Source organism: Laetiporus sulphureus (assembly GCF_001632365.1).
Source record: "Laetiporus sulphureus 93-53 unplaced genomic scaffold LAESUscaffold_30, whole genome shotgun sequence".
NCBI lineage: Eukaryota > Fungi > Basidiomycota > Agaricomycetes > Polyporales > Laetiporaceae > Laetiporus > Laetiporus sulphureus.
The window spans coordinates 70,317-84,962 of NW_024468539.1; positions in this window are offsets into that span (position 1 = coordinate 70,317).

A 14,646-nucleotide genomic window follows, 5' to 3' on the forward strand; every position below is an offset into this window, starting at 1 on the left:
TTGTAAAATGGATGCATATCAGTAATGATGCAGCAAAGAAGGCAGATGTTGATAAGAAACTCTTCAGCCTATGTAAAATGCAGACATGTCTTGTCTTTCTATTGATCAGATCACAAAGCATATCAAGCTTGCAATATGAAACAGGCAACATGGAAGGCAAAAAGAGTAAAAGGTTCCTGCTTGTGCTTGTAGAATCTTTTAATCTGACAGAAATGTAAATTATAGTGACTATTTATGCAATTGAGCAATTATTAGCATGCAGATATCTTGTAGAGATAGCCACTATCGCATATGATAGATGCTGTTAGTGCAGCTTATATCACTTTTAACAAGCTCTTTATCTGAGAATGAGCATGACAAAGCAGATTAGCAAACATTTACAGTAACTATAACAAAATTTGCATCTCATTTTGAAGCTCACTTCAAAGAATCTGTTGGTGCTAAGGATGAAGAAAATAGCATAAGCAAATCAGCTAATAGTGATTCAAAGTTTGTTGTAGAGAATTAAAGCATATAATCATGCAAGCAAATAGATAATTTTGATTATTTCTTATTTAAATGTTTTAAAAATTAAAACCAAAAAAGCACAAAACATTACAGTATCTGCTAAGAGCATTTCACAGAGGCTATCACTCAAGTGCATATATATTTATTATAAAATGTTATAAAATGTGCATAACTAATAATATATTTAAATGTTATAAAAGCTAAATATAGTGTATTTGATTATATTGATATTATAATATTTTTATAAACATTTGACAGAAACTATAATTGAAGTACTAATACATTATTATATTTGAGAAGCATTTTATGAAAATTATACTTTAGATGCATATATATTACAATATATGCTAAAAGCTTTTGATATAAACTACAATGGCTGTGCATATTATTCTATGTATATCTTTATCACAAGCATCTGTGTTTATAATATAATTATACAATGTCAAGAATGTCTATATAAATAATAATAAATTATAATACAGCATGAATATTGCAACAGTGCAAAATAAAAACCAGTGCAGTGCATTTTTAATTATGTAATTATTATAATACTAGTGAAAACATTTCACAGGAAGCACAGTTTTGATACAGGATATTACAATGCCTGCCAAAAACATTTTACAATCAAGTGCAAAGATATTACAATACCTGCAGGAGCATCTTACAAAGGTTACAATTCCAGTGCACAAGTATTACAATGACTGCAGGGGCATTCGACAAGAATTACAATGCCTGCCTGAAAGATTTTACAGTCAATTGCAAAGATATTACAATATCTGCAGGGGCATTTTACAAAGATTACAACTCCAGTGCACAAGTATTACAATGTCAGCAGGAACATTTGACAATCAAGTGCCAAGATATTACAATACCTGCAAGCATATATTACAACTCTAATGCACAAGTATTACAATGCTAGCAGGAACATTCTACAAGAATTACAATAGCTATGCACATTGTTTTATCATTCAGTATTACAATATGTGGATGAGATGTACACAATTTCTTTAGCAGCTCTGTGCAGGATTGTATTACAATTGTGGGACCCACTAGTGGCTGCTCGTGGACATAGCGACACTGAAACAACATAAGTCCGAACGTGGTGAACTTAAAAGATAGCCGACGTACTAGACCTTTCATCTCATCAGCGTCAATCTAGGTATGGGCATTAGAACATCAAAAGTTTGAGATAAGCATATGAGAAACATACAGCACAGGCTTAGAAGGTGGAGTAGGTCTAGCGAGATGTCAGTCAGATCCTAAAAACTAGCAATCACACATACTCCTTCTCAGAGTCACTGATTGTTTCAGGAGAAATGGGAGTTGGTTGGTTGCTCCTTCTCGATGCTTTTCTAGCATGTCCGCTGTGGAAAGTATTAGAATGAGGCTGAGAGAATTATCTTAAAGAAGGAGCACCAAGCAGCGGAGGTTTTTCCTCGAACCATCGTTGAAAAGGACGACAGTGATATCAAAGGTCACCTTCTTCACCTTAAGTACCCCTGACCAATGTCAGATCTGATGGAAGATCTGTTCTCTGACTACCTGCCAGTAAATATCAGAATCGTATACTGGTACACCGTGACGAGCCTCAAAACGTTGCACAAATGATGAAAAGGAAAAACATGGTTTCTGTCTATCAGCAAATCAGGGCACATTAGCGAATGCAATAGCATGATTTCGGAGTTCAATTATGAACGTGATCTTTCTTGGCTCATGGTAATGCAATGAGCATCGTCAACCTCCACCGGCTGCAAAGATAAGTACCGAATGAACATGAGCCTACAAATGAATCCCCACTTTCAATGTGATCGGTCTCAAAACCAACAACGTTTCATAATCGCAGTGTCTGGTGTATACGACCACATCCAGCATAAACAAGTTGCTTCCATGTATGATATGGCAGCTAGAATGGGTCTCGAATGCCAGCGCTGTTCAGTAAAACTGATATTTGAGTGGCAGACACATTTTTCGGATGCCCGCAGTCTCGTATAGTTTATGCTCCTCAATCACATGTTCGAAATGCCACATGGCATCTGAAATATAAAGCAAAGCCCTTATCGGAGTGCAGCCCAGACATGGCTAGCAGTATTCGATGAGTGATTTCAAAAAGGCAGTTCAAACCCAGGAGGAGAAGACACGGAAACAAAGAACATAATCGTGATGAGATCAGCATAGAAAGAAAAGGTTGAAGATGGATGTTCTCCAGATAATGGACCGTTCGGCCAAGTAGGTGGTAATTTCCACAGGCAAACATCGCTCCCAGCACCATGGCTTTAGAACTCTTGCACAAGAAGAGAGAGACATATGGTATAGTTTGTTCTCTGCATTAATGTGGGAGCAGAAATGTTGATAGAGTAGCAGCTGCGACTCTCAAGAAGTACATGGATGGACATCATGCAGAGGTTGGAGACAAGAATCTGGCAGGGTTTGCAAATGTGAGTGCTTCTTCACTGTGAAGAGTCGCAACTGAACCTGTACAAGGCAAAACTGGCCAACAAACTCATAAGCCTGTATGAGCTTCAGGCAGAAAAGGGCAACAGTTATTGAGGAGCAGACTTGATATGGTCTACAGGAAAATCATCACCTGATGATGCTGAGGAGGTGGTATTATATGTATTGGGTTACATCTGTGGTAAAGAACTTTCACCTATCGTGAACAACTCTCAGTAGGTCCACATATGCAGGTGCACATCTATGATGCTCACATTTCATGCAATAGACTGCCTCAACATATCCTGAACACTCATCAGGTGGTCACGCTCACTGGACTAGGCTTGAAAGCTTTTAACGATTATGTGCGAGGAGCATTATCGATACACCAGCTATGTTCAGAAAACCAATCAGGTCTCATGCTACAACCATGGCAGTCAGAGAACTGAAACAACAGTGTTTCTATGCAATTCTCCAACTGGTACTTCACCTCTAAAAGGAATTTGCATAACGGCCCAGCTTTAGCACTGCCTGTCAATGTTGACCCATTTAGTATTCTCATGCACCATCAAGGTCAGGACTGTTTACACCTGCAAGACAATCAAGTGGGGTATTATGGGCGACACGTTCATCAGTAAGTCATTCTTTCTCCATTTGAATCATACCTTAGCATCAGCAGAGGTGTCGCAAAGATATCTTGCATAAATCTGTCATTGATACAGCTGGGACATCTAGTTGAACTGCCAGTATTGTACTGGATGGTACGCACTGGGAAAGATACACTTAGGCTCATCAGCAAGCTGGTATCAATCTGCATAATGGATAGATGTGTTGAACACGTACGTGGAACACATTCAAAAAACAAACCATGCATTACACCTTTTCATTCAGGATCTGCATCAAAAATTGGCAGAAGATATAATCACAGGCTGTATGCAGGTTCGCAGGCCACTTAAGCCCACAGTTGGTTATGATGTGGATGAGGAGAAGGTTGTAGTCGATGAGGCTAAGCAGGGCATGAAAAGGCTTCACGTGGATTCATCTTTAGAATGAGAGCATTCACCAGGGTGACATTATTCTGCAAATAGATCAAATGAGCACATTTGAAGTGATCTTTCATTTCATTGAGCAAGATATAAATGAATGAGAGCACGCATGCGAGAAATCAATGGAGTGATGAACAGACTCCAACCGTGTCAAGTGGTGGTGAAACTTTTCTGAGGAACACAATGAGCATGAAATGGAAAGATGATTGCTTTCATACAACAATACATTGGATTAACACGGACAGCATTTTTCAGAAGAAAACTTCTTTTCCATCATAAAAGAGCGAAGACCTCAGGCTATCAGTGGCAGGTTCGACCAATTGTGGCTGCAGAGCTAAAAATGCGCAAATAAAGCCACATTATGATGTCTACCATTCGTGCAACTAGCTAGATGCATGAACGGTAAATGTCATAATGTGGCATTGTTTAGTTGTCAAAGTTTTTCCCTCTCATCGCTCAAAGCCCCTCAGCAATGTGAGATGCACATTTCCTGGTGCAGTATAGAAGCCATCTTTCATAGTCCTGAAGACAGAGCGATGCTTCCTCTCCATATGACTCCTCCACTGAGCGCGATGAAACAAACACCATGTCGAACCCCTGACAACAATCCATTACTCATCATCAGCTTTCGCTCCAAAAATCCTTGTCAACAGCATTGGCGACATTCATCAACAGAGAAAATGATTTTATCTGAGAAGACAACACCATGTGGTACGAGGCAGCAGTATAACGATCAAGATGGTACAATGGGAACAGCGAAGAAGCAGGTGAGCTGAAGCACAGCTTCAAATTTTTTGCTGATGGCCAGCTTGGCTGAAAGATCAGGAGCCCATAATGCATGGCACAAATGCGTCATCGACGAATGCTGTAATGTTTCCCCCTCCCATCATCCTCATCAGCCACCATCTGCAAAAGGTGCAAATAATCCTAAACTATGATGTTTGCCATTTGTGCAATTAGCTAGTTGCACCAACAGCAAATATCATGATTTGGTGTTGTTTGATCATCAAAAAATGCACCACAGCCTCTCCATCCTATAGCTGCCTTGTGTGGAGGGTGGAAAAAGATAAAATAACCCCAAACGATGATGTTTACTGTTCGTGCAACTGGCTAGGTGCACGAACGACAGACGTCATGATTTGCCGCTATTTGAATAGCAAGAAATGCACCACCACCCATTTTTCACGTGGATGGTCACACTTTGATGTGGACAGTCAGAAAATGTGGTAAACCGATGGCAAACCCACTGATCTTATACTAGTTTCAACCTATCTTGATAAAATATACATTTGAATTATTTTTAGAATGTTATTGTGTGAATCTGAATAAAAGTGACAATGCAGTCGACACCCCCAGCTGCCAATGCTCATGTCTGGTTGCCACAAGCAGTGAATGTCTTCACCATCCCACCCACTATACACTCACTTTGACCATGGAACTTTTGCCAGCTCATCGGTCACTTATGCCACTCGATATTCAGAGCCAAGATGAGTACCTTCCCAGACTCTATGAATATGAAGGTCATCATCCACTTCATCCTACCGGTGTCCTGTGTGGAAAGACAATCATCATACTGGTGGATGGGACAGATGATGGAAAAAAGATGGAATTGGAAAGGGTGAAGGACTTGGAAATACCTCTAGGAAAGCTGAATGATATGGATAGGAGGTATCCAGGTGCATCCGCAAATGTTTGCAGAAGTCATTTAATGATATTAAATGCAATCCAGGTTACTTTGAGATAGGACCTGGCACATGGATCATGAGTAGGGATCAGGATGGAGAGGGAACCCTCTGGATGATGCTGTTATCGTGTTCGTGCCATCTGAGTATGTACAAACATTATCACATCTGTGCACGATGTTCAGATGATGTGGTAGTACTTCACAAAGTGCTATGCTCTATGTGTCACATTCAAAGAGTGAAGAATGCAGATCTTGGGTCCTCGTGAATTCTATACAAGAGACGTCACAGCGTTTAAATGAGACGGTCAAGCAAAACTGATCGTTAGTGGTACACGATGCTATCCATTTGGATTGTTGGTTGAAAAGCCCCACCTGGCAAATGCGCCCGCAGCAAATGGCAAGATCTATGATGGAAATATTGACGATCCACACCTCCAGATGCAATAGGATTTCTTGAAGGTGCTCATTTTAACCTATGTGACACTGCAGGTATATACTTAACGTGCAATCACAGACTGTATCTGCGTATGCGACAGATCAGTTTTCAAAGGAGGGGCCTCCAAAGATGGTCAGGAATCTGCAAGATTGCACTAACGTGATCAACACTTCACACATTGGATGTCCAGATAATGTATTCTTTACATCATGGCAATTGAACCTCGCTCCTGCCCAAGCTGACAATAGTGGTAAGTGACAGCTCTGATGATGTTATCGGTATCCCATTTAACAGTGACATTCAGCAAATGAACTCAACAAGTCGATGGGAGTTTTTGGCAAAAAAACACCATGACAACTTTGACAGTGTCATAGGAATGTCCTGCATGACATGTGGCTCAGATTTGCTGTCAGGATATGACAAGGGACTCTTTTTTTTCCCAGTCTAGGCATATACTTCATTCTCACCCCTAGTCGAGTGATCTACTTCACAGGGCGCATAGACCATGGTGAAATGCCTCTCATCACCCCTGCAGGAGAGGAACTGCTGCCTTGGGCATACAGATTCATCACCATAGAATACCCATCCAGTGCAATCATCAAAGGCTCATCGAAGCATGCCATGGCAGCTTTACTATGACCACATTACCCAAGTCGAACGAGCCACTATATATAATCCCTGAGATTACAGGTGTCAAGTAAGTCCTCACATCCCACCATGTATCATAAACCTTAATTTGATTGTCTTTAACAGTTGTTAGATGAACGTGGCATTCCCCAGATCAGATCCTGGACCAATCGCTCAAACTTGGCTGAAGATGGACAGCTCATGATGGATCCTGTTGAACATGTCTCGTGGATGGCCCGAGCGACATTGCAACTTGCCCACACAATGTTTTCACAGCTTCCTGTGACATATCAAATTCACATTGATCCTTCACCATTGGTAACGATCAAAGTGAACATGTCAGCCTCCCCGGATAGGATTTGGCTTCAGGATCGGCTGTACACTCACATCGTGATGATGAAGACATCCCAGAACACATGCCGTCCTGACAGCTGTCCAGGTCTAATGTTCGACAATGTGTCCTTAGTGATTTTTATGAGAAGGTGGCTCACCATATCTCTATGGCACCAATAAAATATGCCAGCTTATCTGTAAAACCCATTTATCGAAGCAAGAAAGGTACAGTGACCCACAAAACTGTTGATAAGATTGCTTACTTCGACTTGTATGGTAAATATCTCCTCAATCACTGGGCCAAATAAATGTTATAAGAGCTCATTTGAAAGCTTATTATCATGGCTTTCCAATGCAGCTTTGCTTATATTTTAGCATATTTTGATTTTAAGATATTTGATACTCTTTGAGGGCCACTCTTATCAACAGTTTTGTGGCACATATTCAGGTTCTACAAAACTCATACTTTCAGTACTTGGTATAGCCTCCCTTTGCCTTCACAACTGCATCCACCCTCCTTGGCATACTTTCAATCAGATTCTGACACACTTCCTTCCCAATAGCCTCCCATTCCTTCTCTACCCTTTCCCACAACTCAGTAATTCCCTTTGGTGGCTCCTGATACTCTGCAAGCTTCTTTTTGAGGTGACCCCACAAATTCTCTATGGGATTGAGATCTGGGGATTGAGAGGGCCATAGCATGGTGTTGAAATCATGGTCTTTGAACCAATCCTTGGCCTTCTTGCTGGTGTGCTTGGGGTCATTGTCTTGCTGGAACACCACATCCTCCACAGTTTTGCCTCAATCCTCCAGGCTATTCTGCAGCTCATCCTCCAAAATGCTGACATAAAGGTCTGCATTCATCCTTCCATCAATCTTGCAGGCATACCCCACACCATCCCAGCCCATACAGCCCCACATCATCAAGGATCCACCTTCAAACTTCTGGGTCCCTTCCACCAACCTATCACTGAGGCTCTCCCCTGGCTTCTTCCACACCCATTTCCTTCCATCTGACCCCATCCTGTTAATCTTTGTCTCATCTGACCATACCACCCTCCTCCAGTCCTCTACAGTCCAATACTGGTGAGCCAAAGCAAAGTCCATCCTCTCCTTCCGATGCCTTGCAGAGAGTAAAGGCCTTTTTTGCTTCACTACAGCCTTCATTCCTGCTTCTTCAACCCTCTTCACACTGTCTCTGCACTGACAACCCTCCCAGTAATGTCTGCAAGAGCTCTGGCCACAGCAGGAGATGTGGTAGCCTTGCCAGTCTCAATGAGTCGAGTAGCATAGCGAAGATTGGCAGTAGTAAGAAGGGAAGGACACCCTCCTTTGGCCTTAGAAATGGTGGGGCAGTGTGTGGAGTGCAGTTCACTGATGGTAGAATAGTGTAGCCCAGTCAAAGCTTCATTTTCTTGAAGAGATTTGCCATTCTGAAGCAAAGCGATGACATGGTTGACAGTTTTAGTAGCAACGGCTTTTGGCATGATGTTGGTTGAGTGTGAAGAGTTGTGTATGGCTGTTTCTACATTGTTCATGTTGAAACATGATCATTCAATCAATATTCCCACAAGGAACCCTGTCAACACATCAAGAATCACAATATTCTGAGAACTTGTGTATGCGCCACAAAACTGTTGATAAGAGTGGCCCTCAAAGAGTATCCAATATCTTGAGATCCACATATGCTAAAAATATAAACAAAATTGCTTTATAAAGCCATGATAATAGGCTTTTAAATGAGTTCTTATAACATCTATTTGACCCAGTGGTTGAGAAGATATTTATCATACAAGTCGAAGTAAGCAATCTTATCAACAGTTTTGTGGGTCACTGTATCTCCTCATTTTTTGTTTTTGTTTTGTTTATTTGTTAACAATGATCATAGAACTGAAATGATCATTGGACGGAGATGATCTGTAGGAGGAACAAAGCAGGCAATGAAGAAAAAGTGCGAGAGTTGCTCCACGATCTTCTTCCATTTCACACTCTAAATAACCAATGCAGCATTTCAGACGCACTCAGCAGTACAACCATCAATGAGTGCAAAGTGGACCATGCCCATGGCATTTCAAAACCCGGAGTATATGCAAGGCATGGCCACTCTTTGTGATGATGAGCTCACCCACTCTTAATTATCCTACATCAGACCTGCTAGTGCAGCGTCCACACCACTTCCTCTGGAGGAAGAAGAGCGAGATGACGAGATGTATGAGATGGTGGATGGTGATCAACATACACAGTTTGATTTGTATGGAGACAGCATGAAGAATGTGTCGAACCCTGGTATCAAAAGTGTCGAGACCACCATTGCATGACCGATATGCGAATTACGAAAATCATCTGCAGGTCGTACTGTCTTACCACCACATTTTCTGCAATGCAATGTCATCACAAAGTGAGAACTTGAATGAATGTGTCAATGCCTGAGCCTACAGCTCAACTTCAGATACTCGTACAGACCATCAGGTGATGACCTTCGATTTTCTACAAAACATGCATGCGATGCCTGATGATGAGCACAAAAATCCTTCAGCCATGTTTGTGGATGAGGAAAATGAGGGTGACAAGAATGAATGTGGAAGAGTGAGCATACCTCAATCCATCGGAACACGAAGGCCACTATATCATAAGCAACACTTTGTTGGTGTCACCTCCAATCTGTAACCATGCTATCTCACTGTCCAGGCAAACTCTATCTGGACTCTCTCACTACCATGAAATGCATCGAAAAACAAGTGCAATTTGACCGGGCACTGAACACCATCAAGAAAGAGATGTCGTCTACCATCGAAGATGTTTTAGCTTCCCTTGACACCGTAAAGATCTGAAACACAAAGAAATCTCTCTCCTTTACCAAGGCCACACAGTACTGGGAGACAAACAAGAATCTGCATGCCCATGCTAACCTTCTGCATGTTTTGCATGCAATGGCATGTCAGTGAATCATACTGTCAGAGTGGTTTGGATCTCTTCATTTTATCAAGCTCTGCCGTCAAAAGACACAGTGACTCCTCAGTAAATGTTATCATGAACCGACTGAACTGATCTTAGCTCGACAGCAAGTGAATTGGCTTGAACATCTAATCTGGATGGTGAAGACCAAACTTCTTACGAGAGCAAATTTCACAGTAGACTCCAACGATTTCTTTCCATCCCTCACTCCAAGTCGCCAATATCAATCTTGCTCGAAGAAAAACTTTCAGCTATCTGACATCCAAAGCAACACGAAAATCTCACAGATCATTACGGATATCATTCTATGTTGGATGGATGTGACGAATCACATTACGGTAAATCTCTGCATGGAGTTCATCGATATTCTTCTCAGGCACCTCCATCCTGGTGCTCTGCTATTGCCTTTAACTTGGGAGGTGTATGAGAAAACACCTCTCTGGTTACTGAATGACTACATTCAAAATAGCCCACATGACCTGTGTCCTGGAATGATGAGCAACTTTATTGATGCTTTGGATCGCAGTTCTCTTCAGCTTCATGATGGCCTCGACTCATACTCCCTGAAACAGCTGCACCAAAAATGCATTGATTGTCAGGCTGAGACTGATCTGCATGCACAAGGGCCATCCAAATCATCTGGACACCCAGCACAAATCATTATATCATCCATTCTCCCTGAAGCTGACATGATCGCCACTGCAGAAAATCACTCAGCAAATAGAACAGCAGACGTGCACGACCTTTCAGAAGACCAATGCAAAAATATCATCCTGACTCTGATCAGAGAGGCAGTTCAGCTCATTCAAAAACTGAAAGAAAACTGGCCCTCAGCCTTACGAAAGGTGATGAAAGTGAGAGCTGATCACTACATGCCATTTCGTGAGTTTGATAGCTCTTGCAAAGCATACAATGCACTGGGTGGGCTTGCACTAAATGACATCAGATGATATCAATCGTATCACCTTTTCAGCGCACTGGTCTATCAACACATCATCTTCAGCTCCCCTGCTTATACTCACCCAGATTTTTCACTGGCAAATCGAAGAGCAATCTTCACATCGCTCGAGGATTGGAAAGAATATCTGATGTTAGTGGAGGAACATTTCTCAGATGAGGTTGATGACCTCAACTTCTTCTGCAACCGATGAACCATCAGCAATTAATTTCAGAAAGGTCAAGTTGTCGAGAATGCAGATGCCATGTGGGAGTTCACGAATACTTGCGATCTCAAGCACATGCTGCACAATGGGCCTATTGCATTTTCAGATATGCTGAAACTGTTAAGAAGAGCTGCAAAAGGAGGAGATAAGCCGGCACTCACGGATACCACTTCAAAGTCAATTCAGGATTTTGAGCCTCTCACACAATACGTATCTCACATGTGCAGATACGGTATACGCCAGGATCGTGAAGTCACCTATCATGGAAGAGGTCGCAGATTCCACTGTGAATTTGAATTCTAATGCACTCAAAGGTTTACAGCTCCTTGACCTCCTTCCACTTAGGGAGACCAAAAAGCCTGCAAAAGAAAGTGTGATCAATGCCCTTCACAAAGTCGATGGATTCATACGAGATAAATTATCTGTCAAAGAGATTGAAGAACTGTGATATGACCACATTTCTTTGGAGCATACCCTCTGCAAGGTTCCAAGGACAGCTGAGTTTTTAACTGAACTTCGAAAGCGTAAGGCGCAACTTGGCATGGATGACTCAGCATCAAAAGAGAGCGGTAAATTGCACCCTCCATGAAAGAAGGTCGTGAAAGGCATCAATGATGCAGATGAAGATGAGGACACATGTGAACAAAGCATTGATGGGTAATGGATCAAATAGTGTACTACAGACCTAGCCGTACGAGGAGACATGATTACTACATAATGATCACCTTCCAATGAGAATTATAACAACTGATTTTTCCACTCAGACATGGCTCTGACACGGCTCAGATATGGACTTCAATTTGTTCACAAACTGGCTTCATTCAAATTGACTGAGCATGCGTTAACTGAATTTACATTCAACCAATAGGTACAAAGATGCAAATGGAAGCGACCACTTTTCAAAATACATTTAAGAGCCATTGAACATTATTAGCAGGATGTTGAACCCGGCCTTTAACCCCCCTAGGCCATGAATACAGTGCAGAAGGTTGAAACCCATCCGAATCTATCAATCCACATCCTACTCATGTGTCCTTTCCTTGTCCTTGTCCTTCCCCTTCGTACTCATGATGGCCTCATCGTCCTTCTCAGTTGCATTGTCCCCTTTGTTACTAGGCTCATTCACTGCCAGAGCACTAGCATTTGATGCATTTGCTGAGGACTCGACCTGTCATCGTTGCACAAGCTGGCAAATTTGCCATGGGGTATGGATAATGTTGAGCTCATCTTCTCCATCATGGTCATTCAAAGTCATCGACGATGATGAGTGTTCCTCAGCAGTGGACTTCCATGGATGCTTAACCCTTCGAGAGCCTGCAGCTGGGAGCAGTACATAAGGAATCAAATGCGATGGCACAGGTCCCAAAGCTGAGGGCCCTGCACGAGAATGTAATGAGCAGAGACGAGACAGCCTGGATTGTGGAGCAGAGGCTGCAGTGGGGAGATGTGATGGTCCAGGTTTCACCAGTCATTGGGAATTACCGCCCTGTGAGGTTGAGCTGATGGGCTCAAGCATGGTACCTTGCTCTCCTCTGATGGAGCGCATGATCAATGAAGGCAGATGGAGCTGTGGGTTAATCTCAGCTGGCAACACACCTCATGCCTGAGATGGTGGCCCATACAATGGCCATTGAATGAGGATGGGTTCACCGTGCATAACATTATCCAGTCTAATGAACTGCGAAAACTCTACTCTGATCGCATCCAGCCTGGAGAATAGGAAATAAATAAAAACGTACAAGTATCGCTATCTTTCAAGGGGTTGAGCTTCACCAATCAGCATGCACCCTTCCTTGAAAGACACCACTGGCAGAAATGCCCACACCCATCCCACCGACAGGGTATGTGCAGGTCTTGACAGAGATCGCAGGGCAGCTCAGTGAACTGTGGCTTCAGGTGCCAGCTCAAGTTCTCAATGCTGGCGTATGCATGGTCGTCTGCCTGCGACATCAAGAACTGTAAAAATCTCACTTCAAATATAAAAATGGAACCACTACCTGAGATGCCACTTCAGGGTTGGTTATGATTGGGGCTGAAGATGGAGGTGGTGATCCAGCCAGAGGAGAGGCCATCGAAAGCGTGTCGATAGGTGAGACTGATATATCACGTCTGCGTTCATCACACTCCATGGTGAAAGATGATGTTTCTGCACAGTTGCATGATGGCCCCACAACTGCATTATTGCCCACTGCCAAAGGTGCAAAGGACCCCTGATAATTATGAGTCAGTAACAAGCGACACATAAGTGTGAAATAATCATACTGCTGGTTGCTCTTCACCACCCTCTGAAATCTCTGATTCGAGATCCTTTTCTCCACGGTAAGCAATGGTAGTGTCCATCTGAAAGCGGCATGGTGAACGAAAAAACAAATGACATGCTGATAAAGTCCTGCCTTCACCTGCAATGGCTTTTCCACTATCTTCAGCTTTTTCACCATCTTTGGCAGATTTGCTGCCTCTCCAGGGTCATCACAACTAATGCGTGGCTCCTAATGAAGAGAGCTCAAATATTAAGAACATATTCGGTAACTTGAACTCACTTTCAGATCATGATTGATCCCATGATCAGTGGCAACCTCACCTGATCCAGAGGGCCTTTGCACAGATGCCATATGACCGTGACAGTCTCCAGTGTGTTTAATCGATGAACTGGCAGCAGACAGCACAACTGCAGCACCATGATCCACAGAGGCCAGCAAAGATGACACTGAAGGTTCAGCCTGGTTCCTCGAAACTGAGGAGGAGAAAATCAGAATTGACCACGATAGCTGGCGATGAACTGATCATGCAGCTACTGATGCTCCAGGGTGTGTCGAAGATGATGAAGCAATCACTGATGGATCCATTGAAGATCATAACATGGGCCTCACAAGGGCTGCATTCTCATGGGCCTCATCCTCAATCACCTCATCCAGAAGTTCAATAAGGACATCACCTGCTTGACCAGGAAACACATGATGAAGGACGTGTGCAGTAACACCAGCGTCATGAAGCAAACTGTAAATGTAAATGGTCACAGCCCTGGTGAGGAGGATTGTGTGGTCGTCAAGAGTATTCAATATGCACATGGCCTCCAACTGGTAAAAGTGAGACTGCGCCAACATCTCCACCCTCATGCATGCAGTTGTGTATATCTCGTGAACATCCACCAACAGCTCCTCAATGGCAACCTCATATCGAGTGAGCGCATATCTAACAAAGACTAACTGACCCTGGAGATAGTCAATACATTTTATTCAACTCAGGAAATATAGTACAAGCTTACCAATAATCCATAGAGCTCGAACAACTCTCTTCACCAGAGGTTAATGGTGTCATCTACCATAGGAGGGACCCATGGCAGAACGATCACCTGGGCATGCAGTATCCATCACAATATGTTCTGAAGCAGGTCTTGCAGGACCAACATAGTGCCATCATCTGAGATCGCTGACTGAGAGGGTGCGGACATGGTGGAAGTGATGA